The following is a 23860-nucleotide window of genomic DNA, read 5'->3' as shown; positions in this document are numbered from 1 at the left end:
CTACTAGATTGCCAGCTGCTTTTCAACTGCAGTGTGGAGACTGTTTGTGTGTGGGGAGAGACAGTGAGTGTGTTGAGGTAGGTAGGAGCGGATCATTATTATCCCTCCTTGAAAGAGGAAGAAGCTAAGGCTGAGAAAGGAGAATTGACTTGTCTTAGGTCACACAGGCAGGCAGTGGCAGAGTTGGGAATAGGACCCAAGAGCCCTGATTTTCAAACTAACCATCAGATCTTGAATTTCAGACATTGAATGATCTGAATAAAGTGCTCTCAGATGAGCTCCAGACCAACAACAGTGCACAGTAATTATTCAGCAAGTATTTGAGGAGAACTGCAATGTTAGAGAGAATCATGAACTGCTCAGAGACCATTAATGCAGAAAGCAGCAAAATTTGTCAAACATATGACTGGTTCTGACTTATTTCCTTGGTCTTAAAAGAGAACAACAAGGACCTGAGTCTCCTCCCTGTCAATAACCCCCTGCTCAGCCAATCAGGGTAGAGACTGAGGACTAGAAGCTGAGGGTTCTCACCAGAGAGCCCAAAGGATGGCCCAGGTCACCAGTGGAGATCACTGCCCGAGCACTATTTCAGCCCCACATTTTTGGGTGGACCTCCCACAGTGGGAGCTCCAGACCACTCCGTCGCAACACACACACACACACACACTGTCACGGAGTGTGGGGGACCCAGGGCCTTCACCCCCGTGCTCCCTACGATTCACCAGGACTCTCAGCCATCCAGTAAAACAGAAGGTTTATTTAGACGACAGGAACACAGTCCAACACAGGTCTTGCAGGCACAGATAACCAGATCCCCCCGGTTCGGTCCATCTTGGGGGGCCCCACAGCCCCCCCCCCGGGGATCAGAGCTCGGTCTCCCTGCTCCTCTCTCTTCTCCAGCCCACTTGTGTCTCCCAGTCCTCTCCGGCCCCTCCTCTCTCCTCCGCCTCCTTCCTTTGTCTCCCCTGGCCAGAGGTGTCTCCTCCCCTCCCCCAGGCCAAGCTCAGCTCACCGTTGAATTCCTGACACTCACCTAAACCTCTGGCTCTCCCCTCCCCCGCACAGACAGTCTGTGCTTCCTACTTCTTCACACCTCTCCCCCCTCCGAGACTGAACTGAGCGGGGTCACTGCCCAGTGACCCGGGGAAGTTCGGACCCACCTACAACCTTATGCCGCCCGCGCCCTCTCCCCACCCCAGTACCGCTGGGGTGCACCCTGGGCTGGGGCCTTCTCCCCACGTTCCAGCCTGGGGGGCTGTGATTCGGGTTCTCTCGGTTCAGAGCCCCCCCTCTGACCCGGGCCCCCGTCCGGACAGGCTCCTCAGGGCGGGGGCCTTACAGCCATCTCCCCCCTGTCCCAGGCCTTCCTCCCCCTCTGGCAGACGTCACAGGAGCGGCAGTGCTGCCGGACATGGGCAAAGACCCCAGGCCAGTAATAGTTCTGCAGCAGCCGCTGCTGGGTACGCCAGGCTCCCGGGTGCCCAGAGGGGGGAATGTCATGGGCCTGGCACAGCAGCTGGCGGTGATACTCCTGGGGTACCACCAGCTGCCTCCTGATCCCCCCTGACTCCATCTTCCCTGGGGGAGCCCATTCTCGGTACAGGAACCCCTTCTCCCACAGGAACCTTTTCCGGCCACCTCGTCCCATGGTCTGTCCCCCCCCGAGGCTGGCCAGGTCCCTTATCCTCCACAAGGAGGGGTCTCCCCGCACCGCGGCCTGGTACTCAGCCGCTGGGGCAGGGGCGGGGATCTGTCCTCTCTCACCGGCTGGGTCCGGGGCCACAGCCTCTCTGAGCCCTGTCCCTGGGCGTTCCCTCCCTACCGGGTCAGGGTCCGGTGTCTCGGCCAAAGTACTTTCCCCGGGGTCAGGGTGCAGAGCCCTGCGTCGACCCTGACTACGGTTCACGGACAGGGTACCCTGGGTGTTACTTGGCCAGTCCTCGAGGTCCCCCCCCATTAACACCTCCGTGGGCAAATGTGGGTGCACTCCCACGTCCTTGAGGCCCTCCTTGTCCCCCCACTTTAGGTGTACCCTCGCGACAGGCACCTTGAATGGGGTCCCGATCACACCCCTCAGGGTCAGGTAGGTGTTGGGCACCATCCGATCTGAGCCCACCACCTGCGGCCGGGCCAGCGTCACCTCTGCGCCCGTATCCCAGTACCCAGTGACCTCCTTCCCGTCTACCTCCAGGGGAACAAGGCACTCGCTCCGGAGGGGTAGTCCCGTGCCCACCCTGTAAACCCCAAACTCAGGGCTGGGAGCATCCAGCCCCTCGGAGGGGTCGACCCGGGGCCCCCCTCCCTCCTTTGCAGGGGGTACGCGGCCCACCCCCCTTTCGTGCGACCGCTGCCCCTCATCCGGCTGGGTCTCTACCAAGTTGACCCGGTGTGGGGTTGGTCTGCTCAGTTTGTCCCGGAGCTTGGGGCACTGGCCCCGTACGTGGCCCGGTTGGCCACATTGATAGCAGCCCATGTCTCGTGGGTCCCCTCGAGGGGGACGGCTGGACCTGACGCCAGATGCTTCCCTTTGGTGGGGGCCCTCCCTCGGCTCCTTCTGGGAGGTCCCATGGTGACTCTCTCTCTGCGTTGAGGCAGATCTGCTCCTTCGAGACTCCTCCCTGCCGTCCCCCGCCCGACTGTCCATGTATTGGTCGGCCAGCCGGCCTGCATGCTGCGGGTTCTCCGGCTTCCGGTCCATCAGCCACTGCTTCAGGTCAGACGGGCACTGCGCATACAGGTGCTCCAGTACGACTAGGTCAAGCAGGTCCTCTCTGGTTTGGGCCCCAGCCGTCCACTTGCGGGCGTACCCCTGCGCCCGGTTGACCAGTTGCAGGTATGTGACCTCCCGGGTCTTACGTTGACTCCGGAACCTCTTCCGGTACATCTCCGGGGTCAGCCCAAACTCGCGGAGCAGGGCCTCTTTGAACAGGTTGTAGTCCCGCGCCTCCTCCCCTCTCATTCGGCTGTACACCTCCACGGCGGTGGAGTCCAGTAAGGGGGTGAGGCGCCGGATCCTGTCTGCGGGGTCAACCTGGTGCAGCTCACAGGCGTTCTCAAAGGCCGTCAGGAAGGTGTCTATGTCCTCCCCCTCCTTCCGCGGGGCCAGGAAGTTCGTATCGAAGCTCTTTGTAGGCTTGGGCCCCCCCTCACTCACCGCAGCCGGGGTCTTACTGTTGTTCTGCTGGGCCAGGGCCAGTTCATGTCTGCGCTGCTCCTCCTTCTCTCTCGCTTCGAATTCACGTTGCTTCTCCTTCTCTCTCGCCTCGAATTCACGTTGCTGTTGCTTCTCCTTCTCTCTCGCCTCGTATTCACGCTGGCTTTGTCTTTCCTCATATGCCCTCAGCTCCTTAAGCTCCTCCATCTCCATCCGTTTGATCTCTTTCTCCAACTCCAGCCGCCTGAGTTCCACGGAGGCCGAGCGTCGCCGGGACGATCCCCTGCTGGCCGGGGGGGGTCACGGTGCCCTCCGTAGCTGGGCTCCTCCTCCCCCTAGGCCTAGGGGTGGGGGGTCTCGAGGAGCCCTCATCCGCCGACTGGCCACTTCCAGCGGGTACAGACACTGGTGCCTGCGCTGCATCTGCCCGGCTGCTTCCCTCAGAGACAGGGACCGGTTCATTCCTGCGATCTCTCTCCTCCAGCCGGGCAATCAGCTGGGCCTTGGTGAGCTTCCCATGGCGCAGCCCCCCCTGCTTGCACAGCTCCACCAGCTCCCACTTGTGCTTCTGGGAATACATCTTCCTGCTGGCCACTCGCAGGCCGGGGTGCTCGCCGCTCCCCACGGGTTCTAGGGGGACCCCTCGTGTGCCAGTCTTTGAGGTCACCCCCTCTCTGCCAGGGTCGAGCTGCAGACTCCTCCGCCCCGGGGTTCGCTCGCTGTGATCCCCCGGGGGACCCTGTTACTGCAAAGTCCTGCTCTCTGGCCACACTCGCCCAGGAGTGAATCGCCCCTTCGTTTTCCTGCTCCCCAGTCACTTACTGCAGGAAGCGCCGTCCACGGGGTGCCGCCGATCCCACCGCTGCCACCAGTTGTCACGGAGTGTGGGGGACCCAGGGCCTTCACCCCCGTGCTCCCTACGATTCACCAGGACTCTCAGCCATCCAGTAAAACAGAAGGTTTATTTAGACGACAGGAACACAGTCCAACACAGGTCTTGCAGGCACAGATAACCAGATCCCCCCGGTTCGGTCCATCTTGGGGGGCCCCACAGCCCCCCCCCCCCGGGGATCAGAGCTCGGTCTCCCTGCTCCTCTCTCTTCTCCAGCCCACTTGTGTCTCCCAGTCCTCTCCGGCCCCTCCTCTCTCCTCCGCCTCCTTCCTTTGTCTCCCCTGGCCAGAGGTGTCTCCTCCCCTCCCCCAGGCCAAGCTCAGCTCACCGTTGAATTCCTGACACTCACCTAAACCTCTGGCTCTCCCCTCCCCCGCACAGACAGTCTGTGCTTCCTACTTCTTCACACACACACACACCCCTCGCTCCTGGAGTTGGGAGGGGAACAGGTGAAAAGACAAAAGAAGCAAGAGACAAAGAGAAAGGAGGAAGGGATGGATGGAGGAAAAGGGGAAACAAAAAGGACAAAACCTAATGTCCCCAGTGATTCTAAGGGACAAAATCCCAGGTGCAAAATAAAATTCTGCCTCCTTAAGCTCGTTTTTTCCATGCCTAGAATTCAATAGTCACCAGATGGATCAGACTGAACAGGTTTCAAACCTCGAGGAGACTCTTACCTTCTAAACAGGGAGGGCTGTTTTCTAGTAAAATCAGGAAAAGGGAAGGAGAAAACTCGAAAGAGGTTCCTCCTGGCGCTCACGTACGTGAACCCGAATACTCTCTCAGCCCTGGTCTACACTAAGGTCGGGGGTCGAACTACGGTACGTGAATTCAGCTACGTGAATAACGTAGCTGAATTCGAACTACCCTAGTTCGACTCACTTACCCGTCCAGACGCCGCGGAAGCGAACTCCGCGGCTCCAAGGTCGACTCCGGCAACTCCTCCTGCCGCGGTGGAGTACCGGAGTTCGAACTAGCGCTTCCGGGGTTCGAACTATCGCGTCTAGATCAGACGCGATAGTTCGAACTCCGAGCAGTCGAACTTGCCGCGTCGACCCAGCAGGTAAGTGTAAACGTGCCCTCAGTCCTCAAAGAGAGATCTGGAGAAGGAGACTTGCTGAAGCAAAGCCACAGGGGTCTCTGAGGTTTCCCTGGCCCCTTGCCCCTGTCCTGCCTGCCTGATGTCAGCATCTCTCTGTGAGGTCACCACCTCCCCACCACCTTTGACCAATAGTCTGAGGTCCTGCAAAAGGCCTTTGTGATGTCACTGCCACACCCCTCCCTTGCTGTGCTAATGTCCTGCCCCTGCCCAGGCACTTTGGAGGTTTGAGTTACTCCATGTGGATCACCCCACTCAAGGAGCGTTCGTTCTAGGAAGCAAGCTGGCTAGACAGGAAAACATCAGACGCCGCTCCCAATGCTACACTCAGTTTTTCAGAAATTAGTCGACTTTATGGCCAGAAGAGACCATTAGAGCATCTAATCTGACCCCCTGCATATCACATATCACAGGCCTCCTGTATGACACCAGAGCTACTTTTGGGGCAAACACATTCCAGAAAGGCATCTAGTCTCCATTATATGACATCAGGAGATGGCAAATCCACCACTTTCCTTGGTAGCTTGTTCCTGTGGTGAATCATCCTCGCTGTTGAATATTTGTGTCTTATTTCTAATATGAATTTGTCTCTTTTCACCTTCCAGCTACTGGGTCTTGTTATGCCTTTCTCTGCTCAATTAAAAAGCCCTTTAATACCCAATCTTTTGTCTCCATTAAGGCCCTTCAACACTTCAATGAAGTCACCTTTCAATCTTCTTTTGATAAGCTAAAGAGGTTGAGCTTGTTCAATAGCTCACTAGAAGGCATTTTTCTCCAGCCCTCAGAACACTTCGTGGCTCTTTGGTCATCAGATTCCTGAACTGCAGCTGGATGTGGTTCTTGTTCTTCTGCACAACATAGCTCCTGGAGAAGAGGGATCTGCAAATGTACATTCCTATGATACCTTTGTTTAACTGATGAAAACATAAACTAGACACTTAGAGGATTGGATCTGATTTCAGCTGATGGACAGCTTCGCTAGGTTTTTATGCATTTGGACAGCGAAATGTTGAGTGTTTAGATTGATATCAAGCACTCCTGTATAGAGGAGCCCCTGAACATAATGGAGAATGGAAATGAAAATGTTTAACTTTTTTAAAAAAAAGAAAGAGGGTTATAAAGGAACACGGGGGTTTGAACTGAGGACTACTTAAACTGCAGTCAAGCACTCTAACACTGAATAATAACCCCATGACGCTAAGAGTATGGAACTGTGATGTCCAGGACTTTGAAGGACAAACCCTGCTTCATCGAGGTCCTTTGCCATTCCCAGACCACAGGTGGTTTTAAAAATGGGGTTTGATTAAACTTCTTAAATGTGGTAAACACCACAGCTTGCGCACCCACCTATATAGCTTCTCCCACTGACAGAGCTTCCACCTCTTGGGAAGTGGATTAACTACACCCCCAGGAAAACTCTCTCCCATCAGCATAGAGCAGTGGTTCTCAAACTGTGAGTCAGGTCCCCAAAGTGGGTCATAACCCTGTTTTAATGGGGTCGCCAGGGCTGGCATTAGACTTGTTGGTGCCTGGGGCTGAAACCAAAAGTCTGAGCCCCACCAGCCAGGGCTGAATCCCTCAAGCTCTGGTTTTACCCTCTCCTAACTGGGGCAGGGCTCAGGCTTTGTCTCCTCTGCCTGTGCTCAGTGTAGAGGGGCTTGGTGTGTCTTTCTAGGGTCATGTAGTAAGTTTTTTGGTTTTTTTTTGGCAAAAAGGGGTTGTAGTGAAAGGAAGTTTGAGAAACCCTGGCGCAGAGCCCCTGAGTATGTCTAGACTTGGCTCCCTGTGGCAGATCAGACACTGAAAGTACAGCCATGGAGACACCACACACCAGCCTTGCTTAACAGGCAAGAATCAAACCTCCACAGACAAGTGGCTGTTGTTTTCTAATCCCATCTCCCTAAGCCCTCAGCCACCACCACTTAACAAAGGGGCTTTTCTACACGATGGTTCTGGTCTCACTGAAGGGTCATTTCCAATTGTTTGCTCAAACCAGCATTAGGGAAAATGGTGCCCTGGGCAAAGCTTGTACTTTGGCACTTCCCCATTGCCCCTGGGCGATCCCCACTCCCCCTTTACTGCTAGCTCCTGCGCTCCCAAACCTTGTACCTCCTTCACCCCTAACTCCTGCCCCTCCTGTGCCCCCTTTGCCCTTAACTCCCTGTGCCACCAGCCATTGCCCCTCTCCTGCAGCCCCTCACATGGCTCCAGCGCTGGGGGCCCTGCACTTGTTCTCCCTTTCCCTGGGTTTTGGCATCACTAGCCGCTGATTAGTGAGTAGAGTTCAGTGGTTCCCAAAATGTGGGGCATGACTCCTAGGGGGACACAGAGGAACATTCATGGAGTCAATGAAATCAATTGAGCTTCTTCAGTCTCTCGCTGGAGACATTTCCCTTGTTTTTAAAGGCAAAAATCCTGATCTTTCCAACGGGAGCTGCTGCTTCAATGTTCAGTTTGGCGAGGGATTTGGCTGCGCTCAGAGATCTGCCCGCGGGTTACAATCCGTGATCCGATGGGCCGAACGCAAACAGCGTTTAGATGGGACCGTTAGTGCCGCCCCCGTGTGGCCAAAGACTAGAACTGACCAGCAGAGTTTACAGCTGGAGCCTGGGACGCTCCTGAACAAACTGGGCATAAAGCCTCTCGCGTGGGATCCTCGCTGTGCAGCAGGAGGCGGAGGGAAGCTGATTGTCAGGGCTCAGAGCAGCTCCCTGCCAGGCTGAGCCGGTGTCTGTGCTAAGCTCGGCATCAATCAGGTGATTCTGGGCAGTTCGGGGTCCCCGGGCTCCCACAGGAGGGTGAAGCAGGTCACCCCTGGAGCAGGTTAAAGCTGCAGGGTGACAGTGGGGTTGCTGCCCCTGTGAACAGCTGCTGTAGCACCGCCTGGGCAGGACAGGGAGAGCCAGTTACCGCCCCCCCCAGCCTGTATCGGGGGATGGGAGCACTCACACCCTGGGGACCCTGAGCTGGGGCGGAGGGAGGCCCCCGTGCACCAGGGTTGCTGTAAGGGCGAACAGGGGCACCCACCCACCCACCAGAGATCTACGGGGGGGAGAGTGGCACCCACACACCCAGGATCTTGTGGGTGGGGACAAGGGCATCCACACTGCGGGATCCTCTGCAGAGGGACGGACACCCACACAGCCAGGATTCTGTATGGGGGGCAGAGGTACCCGGACACCTGGGCGGGGGAAGGGGGCACTGAAACATCCGGGATCTTACCTGGGAGGACAGCGGCGCCTGCAGCTCGACATGAGATGGGGGCGGGGGAAGCAGGAGCATTTCCCAGTTCCAGGCTGTCCCCGTCTGGCCCAGGCACAGAGCTCACAAGCAGAGTTTAAAGCTCCAGCTGCCAAGCAATAAAAGCAGCTGGGCTCCATGGCTGGTGCCTGTGATCCCAGCGCCTGGGGAGGCTGAGGCCAGTGTATCGCTTAAGCTCAGGAGTTCGGGGCTGCAGGGGGGCTGTGCCGATCGGGTGTCCGCACTAAGCTTGGCATCAATATGGTGATCCCGGGGAAGCTTGGGGTCCCCAGGTTGCCTAAGGAGAGGTGAACCAACCCAGGTTGGAAACAGAGCAGGTGAAAACTCCTGTGCTGATCAGTAGTGGGATTGCGCCTGTGAATAGCCCCTGCAGTGTAGCCTGGGTGAGACACGGTCTCTTTTTATACAGACACCCCGCAGAGCCTGCAGGGGATGGGAGCACCACACGCTGGGGATTCTGACTTGGGGGGAGGGACGCACCCAAGCAACACGGATCTTGAGAAGGGGAACAGAGACACCCACAGATCCTGGATGGGGGCAGGCAGGGGAAACCACACACGGGAGGTAGTTCATGGGGTGGGGGACAGAGACACCCACCAGAGATCCTGGATGGGAGCACCCACATGATGGGGATCTTGAACTGGGAGCAGGAAAGCACCATGTACCAGAGGTTCTGAAGGGGAACAGGGACACCCACACACCACGTGTCTTGCAGCAAGAGCTGCGGTCTTCATTTACACAGGGCAGTGATGGGGACTTAACCACGTCCCTCGCGGAGCTTGTTCCACTAGATGATTAGCCTCATTGCCAGGGCGGCTTCAGGAAGTGCGGGGCCCAATTCGAACAGTTTTGATGGGGCCCCGGCAGGGATGACTAAAACAAAAAAACACTTAAAAAAAACCCTTTCATGTCTTCCATGTATTATTTACTTTCCATGACTATATAAATAATAACAAAATTATCTATTACATACATTGCATCATATATTAATTAGCTGATTTGCACTTTCATATCAGGAAAATAATTTGTTTTGATAGTTGTACAACTGATTTTCTTCACTATTTTATTAAAATTTATAAAATATTTCCTTATTAATATAAAATTGCCCCCATCCTTCCCCCCCCTCCAGCGCCACCCAGCCCTGTGGAAACAAACCCTCCTTCCCCAGCTCCGCCCCATTGAAACAAGGTTCAGGGGCGGGGGGAGGAAGAAACAGCACACATGGGGTGACCAGATCACAGCAGTAAAATAGGACCTGCCCCCTCCCTGCTCAGCCCCACCATCACATCCTTCTTCACCCCCTAGCGCCCCCGCTGGCTTGCTGCATCCCTCCTAGTCAGTCCCCCCCCACCACTCGCCTCCTTTCACCTTCTCCCTCCCCTGCCAGAAACCCCCATGCCCGCCCCTAGAACTCCTGCTGGCTCACTGCTCGACTCTTTGCCCACTCACCCCCTCATCCTTCCCTCCAAGTATAACGCCTCATTCAAAGACCCAGGGGTCACTATATTACTGCACATTGCAGTCCATCAATGCAGTTGTAGATAAATCTCTGCATTATGCATTTTTGTATAACTTTTATATGACTTTGTATTGAACCTTGGTAATATGTTATAGCAGGCCCTAAAGGTAGTGTAATTAAGGTAAAAGAAAAATGTCTTTTTGCTTGGAGTAGAATAAGATCTTCCCCCCACTTTGTAATCAGTTGCCCTGTTGAATGGATGAGGTGGGACTGAGGAAGGTTTGGAAGGCAGCACCTCCAGACACCTGCAACCCTTGGAGAGGGGCTGGGAGCCAGACGGAGGAGAGCTTTGCCCAGGCTGAGTGGGACGGAGTTTGGGTGCTGGGTGCAGGCTCTGGGCTGGGGCACAGGTGGGGTGCAGGAAGGGTGGAGGGGTGCAGGCTCTGGGAGGGAGTGCAGAGGGCTGGGTGCAGGCTCTGGGATAGATTTTGGGGGCCGGAGAGGGGGTGGTGGATGCTGGGAGGGGACTGCCATCACATGTGGCTTGCTTTCTCCTTTGCTGCCCCTCACCATAGCCTTGGTGGGGAATGGGGCTGCCCCTTGCCCAGTGTTTGCAGGAGTGGTGGCTGGGGGGAAACCCAGTCAAACTCTGGTTTTACTCTTTCGTTGATGGGTCACTTTAACCCATTACACACCCTTTCCCCTCTCTCACCCCCCTTTTCTACTGGGCTTGCTTGATCTTTTCGGTGGAGCCAGATGAAAACCACAAACCCCAGTGAGAGCAACAGGCTGGAAGACTAGACTGAACCCACCACCCAGCCTAGTCCATCCCAGAGCCCAAGACTGAGGGCAAATGTCCCCCCACCCCCAGGCCACCTGTTTCCACTCCTGGCCTCTCCCAGCACTTCCAGCGATTCTGTATGGCTGCATCAGGCGGGATTTCAACCGGACTCTCCCTGCTAAATTCACCCCTGTTTGCACCAAGAGCACCTTCCTTCCCTGCCTAGAGCTGCTGGATGGCTAGAAAGCTGAGCTGGGCATTTGATTGGTCTGGAATATTATCATGCCCCCCCTCAAAAAAACCTTAATATCCACACAGCTTTGGGGGGAGATAGCCCCCCCCCAAGATGGTCTAATTTATTGATGTAGGGCAAACGAAGGAGCCATAGTTTTATGGAAATCTTCAGCCCCTACAGCGGTCTTGCAGCAGGGAAAGCAGAGTTGATGGGAAGGGAACTGGTCTGGATAGAAGCCCCAGTCCTCTTCCTGTGCAAAATAATTTGGAGAGGGGAATCAGATCACTCCGTGCCTCAGTTTCCCCTCTTGCCGGAGGGGGGCGCGGGGGAGAGAAGTCTCAGCCTGCCCTGTTGCAGACCTTTCGCATTCTCCCCTCTTGATGTATTTGGTTTCCTCCTCAAACCTCCCTCTCTCTCACCTGGAGTTCACAGCACTAAGTACCGGCTCGGGGCTTTTTTCCTGGGTTACAGGATCCCGGCTTTAGTTTTGAACCAGACACAGGCAGGCACCAACTCACCCTCAAACAGCAACACCACGAAAACCACAACACCAGCCCAATATTACAACCCTCCCGGGAATCACAGGGTCAAACACTCACGGCTGGAAGCCCCAGCAGCTGCTCAGGTGAGTGAGGTGCACGGCAGAGATTCCTGTCTCCCACCGGGCCGGAAGCTCCCTCGGCGTCTCCTCCAGGTGAGTGCTGGGGGTGGGGGAGGGGAAGGAGGGCTGCAAAGCACATGTGCCTCCTCCCCTCCCCCTCCCCCCCTCCTGACCTGCAACACCCAGGCGGCTGCCTCTGCCTCAGCCCTCAGCCGGCCAGGGTCTCTCGTTGCCTAGCAACAACAGCTGCTGCTTCCTGGAGACGCTGCCGGCGCGGGGCCCTCTCAGGCGCGGGGCCCAATTCGGGGGAATCGGGCAAATCGGCCTAAAGCCGGCCCTGTGCTCAACACTACGAGTTTATATCGAATTGAGCAGCCTTAAATCGCATTAACTCTGCACCCGTCCACACAGCGAAGCCCTTTATATCAATATAAAGGGCTCTTAATACCGGTATCTGTACTCCTCCCCGACGAGGGGAGTAGCGCTGAAATCGGCATTGCCATGTCTGATTAGGGTTAGTGTGGCCGCAATTCGATGGTATTGGCCTCCGGGCGCTATCCCACAGTGCACCATTGTGACCGCTCTGGACAGCAATCTGAACTGGGATGCACTGGCCAGGTTGACAGGAAAAGCCCCATGAACTTTTGAATTTCATTTCCTGTTTGCCCAGCATGGCGCGCCGATCAGCACAGGTGACCATGCAGTCCCAGAATCCAAAAAGAGCTCCAGCATGGACCGTACGGGAGATACTGAAGCTGATCTCTCTATGGGGAGATGAATCTGTTCTATCAGAACTCCGTTCCAAAAGACAAAATGCCAAAGCATTTGAAAAAATCTCCAAGGCCATGATAGACAGAGGCCACAGCAGGGACTCAACACAGTGCTGAAACTTAAGGAGCTGAGACAAGCGTACCAGAAAGCCAAAGAATGAAATGGACGCTCACGGAGGGAGGGGCGACTGATGACTGTAGCTATCCCACAGTTCCCGCACTCTCCGAAAACCATTTGAATTCTTGGCTGAGTTCCCAAAGCCTGAAGGGTCAAAAACATTGTTGCGGGTGGTTCAGGGTATATGTCGTTTCCCCCCCTCCCCCGTCCTGTGAAAGCAAAGGGGAAAAAATCATTTCTCGCCTTTTTTCAATGTCACCGTATGTCTACTGGATGCTGCTGTCAGACGCGGTGCTGCAGCGCTACACAGCAGCATCCCCTTCCCTTCCCTTCCCTTCCAGACAGCAGACGGTACAGTAGGACTGGTATCAGTCATCGTCATCCCGTGAGTGCTCCTGGCTGGCCTCGGTGAGGTCGCCCAGGGGCGCCTGGGCAAAAATGGGAATGACTCCCAGGTCATTCTCTTCTTTAAGCTTTGTCTAATGGAGAGTCAGTCCTGCCTGCAATATCATAGCAGCTGGAGGCTGCCCTCCCCTCCCTCCTTTGAGCTCTACTTGCAGAGGCAATAAAGTCAGTGTTGTTTCAAATTCCTGCATTCTTTATTACTCTGTCACACAAATGGGGGACTGCAAGGTCAGGAGTGAGGGGCACCAGCTGAGCTGTGAATCTAGAGGTCAGCACTGGATAGCAGGGGCTGCGGATCAGGAGTGAGGGGCACCAGCAGAGCTGTGAGTCTGGAGTTCAGGACTGGGATGGCAGGGGCTGCGGGTTGGGAGTGAGGGGCACCGGTAGAGCTGGGGGGAACCCAGGGGGCTGCGGGTCGGGAGCAGTGCCACATGTTCTCTTTGTTCTTTTTGCAGATAAATTAATGGAGGTTAAGTCCATCAATGGATATTAGCCAGGATGGGTAAGGAATGGTGTCCCTAGCCTCTGTTTGTCAGAGAGTGGAGATGGATGGCAGGAGAGAGATCACTTGATCATTTCCGGTTAGGTTCACTCCCTCTTGGGCACCTGGCATTGGTTATTGTTGGCAGATAGGATATGGGGTTGGATGGACCTTTGGTCTGACCCAGTATGGCCATTCTTATGTTCTTATGAAGGGAAGGGCACAGCCCTGTAACAGAGTTTCTGTAGTGTAGTGGTTATCACGTTTGCCTCACACGCAAAAGGTCCCTGGTTCAAAGCCAGGCAGAAACAGGCTTGCTTCCTTTTCTCAGCTCCTAGTGGCCTGTCCCTGCTGTTGTAGGAACAGCAGTGATTTCTATGCTCAAAAGGTCTGTTATACTTCCCCTCCCCCTCGCTTTTGTCTCCTCTCCCTCTCTGAATGCCTGTGAAGTGGCTTTCCCCCTCCCCCTCCCTCCTGCAATGCTTGTGGGATGAAGGGGCTGGCTGAAGATCAGAAGAGCTTCCAGGTACCAAGATGTCTGGACTCTCATTAGGCAGCACTCACACACCCAGAGCATGGACCCTGCATGGACACTGGCTGAGGTGGAGTGTGACCCACCGGATGCAGCCAAGTCATCTCTAGTCGCAGGCCATGAGGTTCAGGTCTTTAAAAGGGGAAGGGGCCCTGTGCTCAGCTGTGCTTTCACAATGCTGCCTAATGAGAGTCCCAGACACCTTGTCTATCTAGGAGCTCTTCTGATCTTCAACCAGCTGTTCAACCAGCTCATTCATCCCACAAGCATTGCAGGAGGAGGGGAGGGAGGGGGAAAGCCACTTCACAGGCATTCAGAGAGGGAGAGGAGATGGGGCGGGGGGTGGGGGGAGTGTAACAGACCTTTTGGGCATACAGGTTATATGGAGCACACAGATCACTGCTGCTCCTACAACAGGGTAAGTTCTCAAGCAGCATGTTTCTTACTTTGCCCATCTGCCAATTTTGATAATTATGGATGGAAATATTTTGCCATTGGGTTGTGCGTTTACACAGAAATTGACAATTACCAACAAATATGTAATTCTTCCAGTCCTGCCTAGTCTGCAGTTGATGGGTTTAGAGGGACACATTCACTCTTCCAGGTCCCCATGCCAGGCCTGTGCTCTCAACTTCCCACACTGCTGGGATCCTTCCCTGGTCTCCGCTCAGACCTCTGCCCCCCACCCGCACTTCTGGGATCCCCTCCCCACGCTGTCTAACTCCCCTGCTGGCAGGATCCCTTCCTGTTTCTTTCATTTCCTGTCTCCACTCTGGGCAAAAGCTCTGCACTGTTCCCACACCAGAAGTTGAACCCAGGTCCCATAGATGAAAACCAGGAATCCTGACCACTAGACCATATGGGACTATTGGTGCATCTGATGAAGTGGGGATTCACCCACGAAAGCTCCTGCTCCAATACGTCTGTTAGTCTATAAGGTGCCACAGGACTCTTTGCTGCTGTTATTACTACAACTCTCTAAGCCAACCCCTCGTGAGCGCAGCAGGGACTAGCGTGACCGGATGTCCCAATTTTGGGGCCTTTTTATATAGGCTCCTATTACCCCCACTCCCTGTCCCGATTTTTCACATTTGCTGTCTGGTCACCCTAGCAGGGGTTGCACACAGGGCTGCATTAACCCTTCAGGTGCTGAGGTTTCCCTCACTCCATTCCCAGTGCCTGTGATGAGGAAAGAGACATCAGGGCTCCCAGGTGCTGCACAGACCATGAATGAGATCGGGACCCCATATTGTGCTAGGTGCTGTACACACCCTGGCCAACACTGGGACACCCCGGGGGTTCCCCTCCATTTATCTGAGCCTCTGCTGCCCAACTGCTTCTGACTCCATCTGGATCACCCAGGAGCCTTTCCTTTCCACCTTTCCAAACAGTCCTTCTTTCCCTGCCCCCTAATTCTGCTTTCACACCCTGGGCCCATCTCCTCCCTTCGTTCCCTCCACCCCAGGTGATTAGAGATGGAGGCAACTTCAGCCACTGGAGACAGACCCAGCGAGCGCTGCAGCCCTCCCGGGGGGGTGTTTGCAGACACAGGAAGGGAGCGGCAGGTGCTGGGAAGAAGGAAACAGGAGAACAAATCCCAGGGGGAGGCAGCTCCTGGGGGCGGGGCTCTGGCACAGCCCGGGGGCGGGGTAGCTCCTGGGGGCGGGGCTGTGGCACAGCCCAGGGGCGGGGCAGCTCCTGGGGGCGGGGCTCTGGCACAGCCCGGGGGCGGGGCAGCTCCTGGGGGCGGGGCTCTGGCACAGCCCGGGGCAGGGCAGCTCCTGGGGCGGAGCTCTGGCACAGCCCGGGGCAGGGCAGCTCCTGGGGGCGGGGCTCTGGCACAGCCCAGGGGCGGGGCATCTCCTGGGGCGGGGCTCTGGCACAGTCCGGGGCAGGGCAGCTCCTGGAGGCGGGGCTCTGGCACAGCCCGGGGCAGGGCAGCTCCTGGGGCGGGGCTCTGGCACAGCCTGGGGCAGGGCAGCTCCTGGGGCAGGACTCTGGCACAGCCCGGGGCAGGGCAGCTCCTGGGGGCGGGGCTCTGGCACAGCCAGGGGATGGGGCAGCTCCTGGGGGCTCTGGCACAGCCAGGGGCAGGGCAGCTCCTGGGGCGGGGCTTTAGCTCAGGCCGGGGGGCGGGCAGCTCCTAGGGGCGGGGCTCTGGCACAGTCCGAGGCGGGGCAGCTCCTGGGGCGGGGCTCTGGCACAGCCCAGGGCGGGGCAGCTCCTGGGGGCTCTGGCACAGCCCGGGGCAGGGCAGCTCCTGGGGGCCTCTGGCACAGCCCGGGGCGGGGCAGCTCCTGGGGCGGGGCTGTGGCACAGCCCGGGGCGGGGTAGCTCCTGGGGCGGGGCTGTGGCACAGCCCGGGGCAGGGCAGCTCCTGGGGCGGGGCTCTGACACAGTCCGGGGCAGGGCAGCTCCTGGGGCGGGGCTCTGGCACATTGTGACGCAGGAGCCCGGGCTCAGCAGCTGCTCCTGGTGGCCACGTGCTGCCAGCAGCGCTGGAGCCGCCCGGGCCGGAGCGGAGCCGCTGTTCTCAGCTGCAGCAGGAGCTGCCCCGGCCCCGCTGGGCTCCAGGTGGGGACAGAGCCTGGGGCCCGGTGCTCCCGGGGTGCGGCTGGCTGGCGGGGCGGGAGAGGCCGGAGCTGCAGGCGGGGAAGGGCGGGGGCAGGCGGGGTTGCTCGGTCTCTGGGCACCAGGGGGCCCCGGGGCAGAGTGTGTGTGTGAGTGTCCCGGGCCCAGGCGTGCGCAGGGAGCCCGGCACCCCAATGCCCTGAGCCCCGGCTGGGAGGCTGCTCCCCGTGGGGGCCTCCGGGGAGGGGGGTGGCTGCGGCGGCTGCAGGCGGGTGCTCGGCCCCCCCGGGAATGACCCGCTGCCGGCAGCTTGTGGAGCCTCCTCCGCTGAGCTTTTCCCCAGGGGCGGCCTGGGCGCAGCTGCGATCAGCTGTTTGCTGGGCAGGCTCCACTCTGCTGCTCCCCCCCCGCTCCTGGGGGAGTGAGTGAGACCCCCCGAAACAGCCCCAGGGGTCGGTGGGGGGGCCCAGCAGCAGCAGACCCCCCCGCCCGCTCCCCTGGGGCTGCCCTGCCCGCTCGGGCTGGTGTCTCTGCCTGGGCCCCCGTGTGAATCGCTGCTCCCGGCCCGCCAGGCTCGGCTCCGGCCACAACCGCAGCGGGTGCCCCGGGGAGCCCAGTTGGGCTGGGGCAGGGGGAGGGTGGGGGGAGGAGAAGCCCAGACCCCAGCAGGAGCTGCCCTGGGCGGGGGATGGAGTGGGAGAGGAGCCACCCTGGGGCAGGGAGGAGAACCCCGGACCCTGGCAGAAGATGTGGGGCTGAAGTCCCCGGCTCGGGAGCCCCAGCCACCTTAGTGGCAAAAGTTGCAGGGCCCAAGCCCTGACCCCCCTCTGTGTGGAGCTGGCCTGAGCCCCTCTCGCTCCCATCCCCCCTGTGGAGCTGGCTCCCGCTCTCCGGCTGTGCAGAAATTCAGCCCAAATTTCCCCATGTTGGTATCTCCATTCCCCCCCATCACCCAGCCATGGATGGATTTAGCCCAGGAGGCAGGTCAGTGTTGGCCCCATTGGGCAGATGGGATCTAGGGCACAACGAGGTGAAGTGACTTTCCCAAGGCTAAACAGGGAGTCTGTGGCAGAGCAGAGACTCAAACCCAGAACACCTGAGCCTGAGTCCTGTGGCCTAACCACTAGGCAACCTTCCCCCTGAAGGAGAGGGAACCTCCTCTGCCACTTTGAGTGTGTGGGTGGGAGCAGCCACTAGACAGAGCTGCCAGGAGGTGGGGCGGGGGGTGGGATAGTTGGGGGGGGAGGTGATTAGCGGTTGGGGAGGCCTGTGGAGGGGGCGGTCAGGGAACAAGGAGCAGGGGGGTTGGATGGGTTGAGGGTTCGGGGGGTGGGGGTGGAGCGGGGTCAGGGCAGGCAGGCAGCAGAGGGAGTTGGATGGGTCGGGAGTTCTGGGGGTCCTGTAAGGGGCGAGGAGCAGTTGGATGGGGCGTGGGAGTCCCGGGGGTCTGTCTGGGGGTGGGGGTGTGGATAAGGGTCAGGACGACAGGTAGGGTCCTAGGGAGGCAGTTACAGTGGGGTTCAGGAGGGGCAGTCAGGGGACAAGGAGCAGGGGGGGTTGGGGGTTCTGAGGGGGGCAGGAAGTGGGAGGCAGTGGATGGGGTGGGGCTAGGGGGGGCTCCCTGGGTGCACACCCTAATGAAATGTGCTGCACACGCCTATGGCCACGGGGGGGGAGCCACTTGCATCCTTTCCCTGTTTGTGCCATTTCTTTCCGTCTCATAACCTGAGAAGAATTCTCTCTGGTTCTTCCCCTTCTCTCTCCCCTCCCCACATATGGCTAGAAAATCCAAGGAGATTCCCTCGTTTTCCCTAAAATTATTGACTCTCTAGTCTCTTATTTTGCCCTATTTTCTCTGTAATTCTTAAATTCTCCTCAGCTTTGGGATGTGAACCCAGCCTGTTTATCTGCACCAATTTGTCCTTGGATAGGTGGGAATTTGCTGTCCTGTGTCACTCCCCTCAGCGTGGGTGGGGGTTAGTAGGTGCTGGCTGGGGGAGCTCAGCAGAGACTGGGCACAGAGGCAGGAGGGTGGGGCCTCCCCGACATCAGCAACCCCCCCTCCCCCCTGCACAGCACAGGAGGCTCCTGGGAGCAGCTTGGCCGGGGGCAGCTCCAAGTGGGGGGGGCAGGGCTGCAGGAAGAGCTGCAGGGGCAGACAGCTGAAGAGAAGTGGGGGGAGGAGGGACAGGACACCCCTGCTGGAGGAACCCCCTCAGCAAGGCCCCCCTGGACCGTCATGTCGTCTGCCCCCCACTGAGTCTGGCCCCGTCCAGCTCTTCACAATGGGAACAGCGCTGGGCTCCCTGCCAGCGAGCTCTCCCTGCACCTGCCAGGGCCTCCATCTCCTGTGCCCGTCTGTGGCTAGTAGGGGGGGGATGGATCTGCTGGGAGAGACAAGGGGCTCTCGCTTCGTCCCCTCCCCTGGTGTTTCCTGGCTGCTCTGAGTGGTGTGGAGGTGGGACTCTGACTGTGAGCCACCCAGAGCTCCCATTTGATTGGCTCCTCTCCCCCATGAGTGTGGGGCTGTGAGTGGGGCAGCAGGTCCTGAGTGTTGGACTCTTGCTCTTTCAGGGGCCGGTGACCTTCGAGGAGGTGGCTGTGCATTTCACCAGGGAGAGGGGGCTCTGCTGGACCCCACTCAGAGAGCCCTCTACTGGGATGTCATGCAGGAGAACTATGAGAACGTGACCTCCCTGGGTAAGGAGTTCTGTTACCTTGGTCATTACAAGCTGTGGGGTCTCTAAAGAACCTGAGCAGTAATAACTTTATACCTTTATTCATACAAGTTTTGACAAGTTTCCTTGCCCCCACTTTTTTGCCTCATCTCCCACCCACTAGAATAATTTTTAGACATTTGTCATCAGTCATTTTGAAATTGCATTTAATGTGTCCTTATTGGCTACATTAATAACTGTCGCTTTCATGCCTTTTCCTCATTTTAAGAGGAAAATATACCTCCTGTAGAATTCTAAATTGAGTAAAGAGGTGTGTGACCGATGCGTGGCTTGTGTGACAGTCAGATGAGCTCCTGGTTTGACAGAAGAGTGTATAATGTTGCCATTCATGACCCCATGGGTGAAGGGATAAGAGAGCCATGGGAGGGGAGGAGTAGCTAATTCTGGGGTGCCAGGACATGGGGAGGGCATGTGCAGGGTTAGAGCTAAGAAGCAGCAGGGACGGAGGAGGTTGTGAGAGACGAGGAGGGAACACAAGAAGCTCCCAAGGTGCCGGGAGGTGTTGCGGGTTGAGATTATTGGTTTTAAGGGGTGGGTTGTGTGGAGGAAGGGCACCCAGGAAGTGGGCTGGGTGGGTCAGTGGGAGGGAGGAGAGGTTTGGGGATCTAGAGCGCTGGGGGATCCCAGAGCTTTAACCTCGAATCCCTACCCAAGCCTTGTTGCTTTAGAACCCACACTCCAGTTTTATTTCTGTTCTGTTTCACTTCTATACATGTTTTCCCCAAATATTATTATTTTAACTCTTGACCTCCCTCTCCCGCTCATTACCCCCCTCCCCACATAACCTCCCCATCTCTGAGCACAGAGACCCCGGCCACCGACCCTGAGTCCTTGCTGCATCCTCCCTCCCAGAGCAGGGCCCCTACCCAGGCACAAATGGGCACTTTGTTGAGGATGTCACAGGGTGGTGACGTAGCCTGTACAGTTTTTACACCGATAAGATGACGTGTTGGGGGTACAGCTCCCCCTTGTACATGGCTACGCAAAGTTAATGGAGAAGATGAAATCTGGTGAAACACACAGACACTTGATTTCATAGAGGCAGTTATAACTGAAATCATAGGCAGGGATCAATCCACATAACGTACCCGCTGCTGAATCCGCTGGACCGGCGGCCCTCCCGCAGGCAAGTCGCCGAAGGCTGCCTGACTGCCCCCCTCACAGAGACCATCCGGGCGGCCCCCACGGCTTGCCATCCCGGGCACGCGCTTGCCTCTCCTTTTCACCAGGGTTTGAGGATTGCAGCTTGTCCTCCACTGTGTTCACTGGACTAACGTCCAGCTCCTGTGCGTTGCTTTCTCTCCAAGGGCTGTGAGCAGTGTGTGTGAGAGAGAGGTGGGAATTTTGGTGATACTTGTATGATGCCAATACACATCATAGTTTCCCTCTGTGGTTGGTATTGCCATGATTCTAAAAAGCAGGAGACATGAGGTGTTTTGTCACGTAGCTGTTATGGAGTGATATGAATGGGTCATTAAGGACAGGCTGGGACCAACCTACATCAATGGAATACCCAACAGAGACAAGGGAATGATTATCACCTGTCCATGGGAGGATCTCTGTGGGATTCAAGGACGGGCTAGTTTGCTGTGAGCTGTGATGAGAAGCTGACCTTGATTAGCTCTCATCCGCCAGTAGGCAGTAAACAGAATAATAAATCAAAAGGTTGCATGGAATGGCAATTATCCAAGGAAGTTTCAGCTGTGCTTGTGTGTATTTTATTAACCAATTAGCAACTGCTTGATTGCTTGATATAATTGTATATAAGAGCATGCTGGAAATGAATAAAGTACTCTCTGCTTATGATCACATGGGTTGTCAGACTCTGTCCATGCTCTCCTGCGACGCAACAAATGGTGACCCCGACGTGATTGAATGAGGATAGTGTTGGTGGCCTGAACTGAAAAGAAGAAAAGGAGGCGCACCTGAGTCTCAGTGTTGAGCGGCTAGGAGCCGCAGGGCGTCCGAAAAGAAGGGCGCACCTGAGTCTCAGTGTCGAGCGGCAGCCGCAGGGCGTCTGAAAAGAAGGGCGCACCTGAGCTCAGTGTCGAGCGGCAGCCGCAGGGCGTCTGAAAAGAAGGGCGCACCCGAGCTCAGTGTCGAGTGGCTAGGAGCCGCAGGACGCCCGAAAAGAGGGGCGCACCTGAGCTCAGTGTCGGCGGCAAGCCGCAGGGCGTCTGAAAGGAGGCACACCCCAGCCCAGAGGTGAGCAGCTACCATGGGAACCGCTGTATCAGCGGAAGAAAGGACGGTGCATGGATATCTGATACGCATCGCGGAGCGGCAGGGAGAGAAGCTCCCCTCTGATACGTTATCCCATCTGCTGCGGTGGGGATGGAGAAGGGGACTTTCTGTTCAATCAAGTACAATATTTGATAAAACTGTTTGGGAGCGACTAGGCTCTGAGCTTTGGAAGTCGGTGGCTCAGGGCGATAAGGAGGCCTTCTCCCTGAGTCCAGTATGGCATAAGGCGAAGGAGATAGTAGAAACTCTCGGCCGAGGCAGAAGTGCAGGCGGCCCTTTCTGAGCTCTGCCGCCCAATGCCGGAATGCCTTCTGTGTTGCCGGTTGGAGACCCCTTCCCTATGGATGCAATGCAGAGTGGGGTAACTGAGACACCTGTGAAGACAGAGGTAGAAGATACTGTGTTTACCTTGGAATCAGAGCACACTGAAGCGGTTGCAGCTGAGGCCCCCATGCAGAATGATGTAGGAGATGAGCCATCTAACCTAGTATCAGAATGCCCAGGGGCAGTTGTAAATGGGGCCCCTCTACAGAGCGACATATGTCCTCAAGAACTGCCTGTGTGTGGAAAGGGAGACGAAGAGGAGCCTATGGAAGCAAAACAAACATTTCTACTGACTGCGACAAGTTCAAATGACAATCAGCAAGAGATTTTAGCTGTGCAGCTGGCAGATACTGGCTCACCCATTTTTAGTATTGAAAGCTCTGAGGCTCAAAAAGCATTTGTGCCTGTCACAGCTGCAGCGATTGAATTATTGCAGGAACTGTAACGCCTATGGGAACCTCAGCTGACACTTTGAAGCCTTTAGAAGCAGTGCCTGAAAAATTATTTCCTGAACTAGTCCAAGATATTACCACTGCTCATTTGGGATTTGAGGCTGCACATAGTAGGAGTGAAGAACCTGCAATTGTGTCAGTATCAGAGATGTCTGCTGCAATGGTGGATGGAATGACTGAAAGAGCAACAAGATGTACACAACCTGGGCCCCTGGAGGATAGTTGCTTGTTTGCTATGCTAGGATTTTTCTGTTTGATCCTCCTGAATGATTTATTAATTGAGATAAAATTTTGCTTTGCCTGGACCCATGATTCTTACTGCAAAGACCCTTCACATCAGGAGAATTTTCCTACTGATGATTGGCTTATTTAATTTTTTTAGCTCCATTGTGTTATTGGAATTTTTTTGTGTGTGTTTTGATAATTTCCCCGTAAAAGTTGAACCATGACGGTGGTGGAAAAGAAGAAAAACACTTATGTTGTTGATATTGCCAAAGTCCAGAAATTCCTGACTAAAAGACATTGAGAACTGACCCTGGTGAAGAAACAAAGAATTGTACACTGGCAGGAAGAAATTTGGGACTCCTGCTGAGAAATGTGATGTTAATTGGATTTTGGGATTTATTTTACAGGCTGCGCCCTGTGTTTTGGATAAATTTTTTAGCATATATTGCCCTCCCTAATTGGATTGTACTGATATTACCCCATTACTAACCCCAGTTTTTAGAGTTTAATTGTTTTTGTTTTTAAAGTTTGAGAAAACTCAGCCAAAAGGTTTGTTGAGCATTCTCAAGGGGGGAGTTGTGGGTTATTTAGGCATAAATTTAGGTAATTTGGGAGGATGGCTTTGAATTTATGTGATCCAAAGCATCTTTATATAAAGTGCTTTTGTTAGCCTTATTAGATTTTTGTAGATTTTGTGTTATGTGCTGATTATTGGTTGTTGTAGACTGCTTGATACTAGATGTAGCCTATATTTAAAATAGGCTGAATGCAGATGTTGTAATTAAAGTTATATGCATGAGAATGTAGCCCCCATGGTGGGAAAGTACAGATAATTGCTCGCAGTAGAGACTAGAAGGGTGGGGGCTAGTTAAAGTACACCCTCCTAGCTAAATTGATAGTGGAATAAGTTGGTGTTCATGTAAGGAACGGTTTAGTTAGAGGAAAAAAGGATCGGGCCCAAGCAGGCAGGCAACAGATAGGGACCTTGGAGAGGAAAAAAGGATCGGGCCCAAGCGGGCAGGCTACAGATAAAGGCTTGGAATGCAGCTTGGGATTTTTTGAGGGTGTAGTGGATAGGAAAGGGATTTAAGTTTAAGCTTGGGATTTCAATTTCAGGAGGATGTTTGGAATGGTGTTTTGAGTTAATTAGTGGCTGTTGGAAAATAAGCTAGTGATTTTTTAGAGAAGTGAGAAGTTAATTTTGTGGTTGCTAGAGGGAATAGCAGCTGAATTTTGTAAAGATGCTAGAGAAAAGTTTTTGATGTTTTTGTAAATGAATTTAGGCAAAGAAATTAGTTTACAATTGTTTGGCTATGAATAATTTTGTTGCATTAGCGGCAGAATGTATATAGTGCTATGTATTTGAGCTTGTAGTAGGTTTTATAGGCATGTATGTGGTAAGCAATTTTGAGCTGTGCCTAGCTTTGTATTTAGAAGCACGCTGGGAAGCCATTGCATATGTAAATGCTTTTATTGATGTATGCTTGATTTATAGAGGTATTTGTATGCTTTTAGTAA

General features: G+C 55.6%; 1 protein-coding gene and 1 non-coding gene across 2 annotated transcripts in view; one reads left to right on the top strand and one right to left on the bottom strand.

Moving 5' to 3' along the window:
- Window positions 1-23860, bottom strand: part of LOC120385078 (zinc finger protein 850-like) — a gene marked incomplete at its 5' end in the record, with an annotated part of 387202 nt that overhangs the window by 186566 nt on the left and 176776 nt on the right. The gene's annotated exons all lie outside the window — the stretch shown is intronic.
- On the top strand, window positions 13495-13567 carry TRNAV-CAC. The gene has a single exon. It is a non-coding gene; the product is annotated as a tRNA-Val (tRNA).

Source organism: Mauremys reevesii, linkage group 17, assembly GCF_016161935.1.
Source record: "Mauremys reevesii isolate NIE-2019 linkage group 17, ASM1616193v1, whole genome shotgun sequence".
Lineage (NCBI taxonomy): Eukaryota > Metazoa > Chordata > Testudines > Geoemydidae > Mauremys > Mauremys reevesii.
This window is presented reverse-complemented; position numbering and strand designations above follow the sequence as displayed.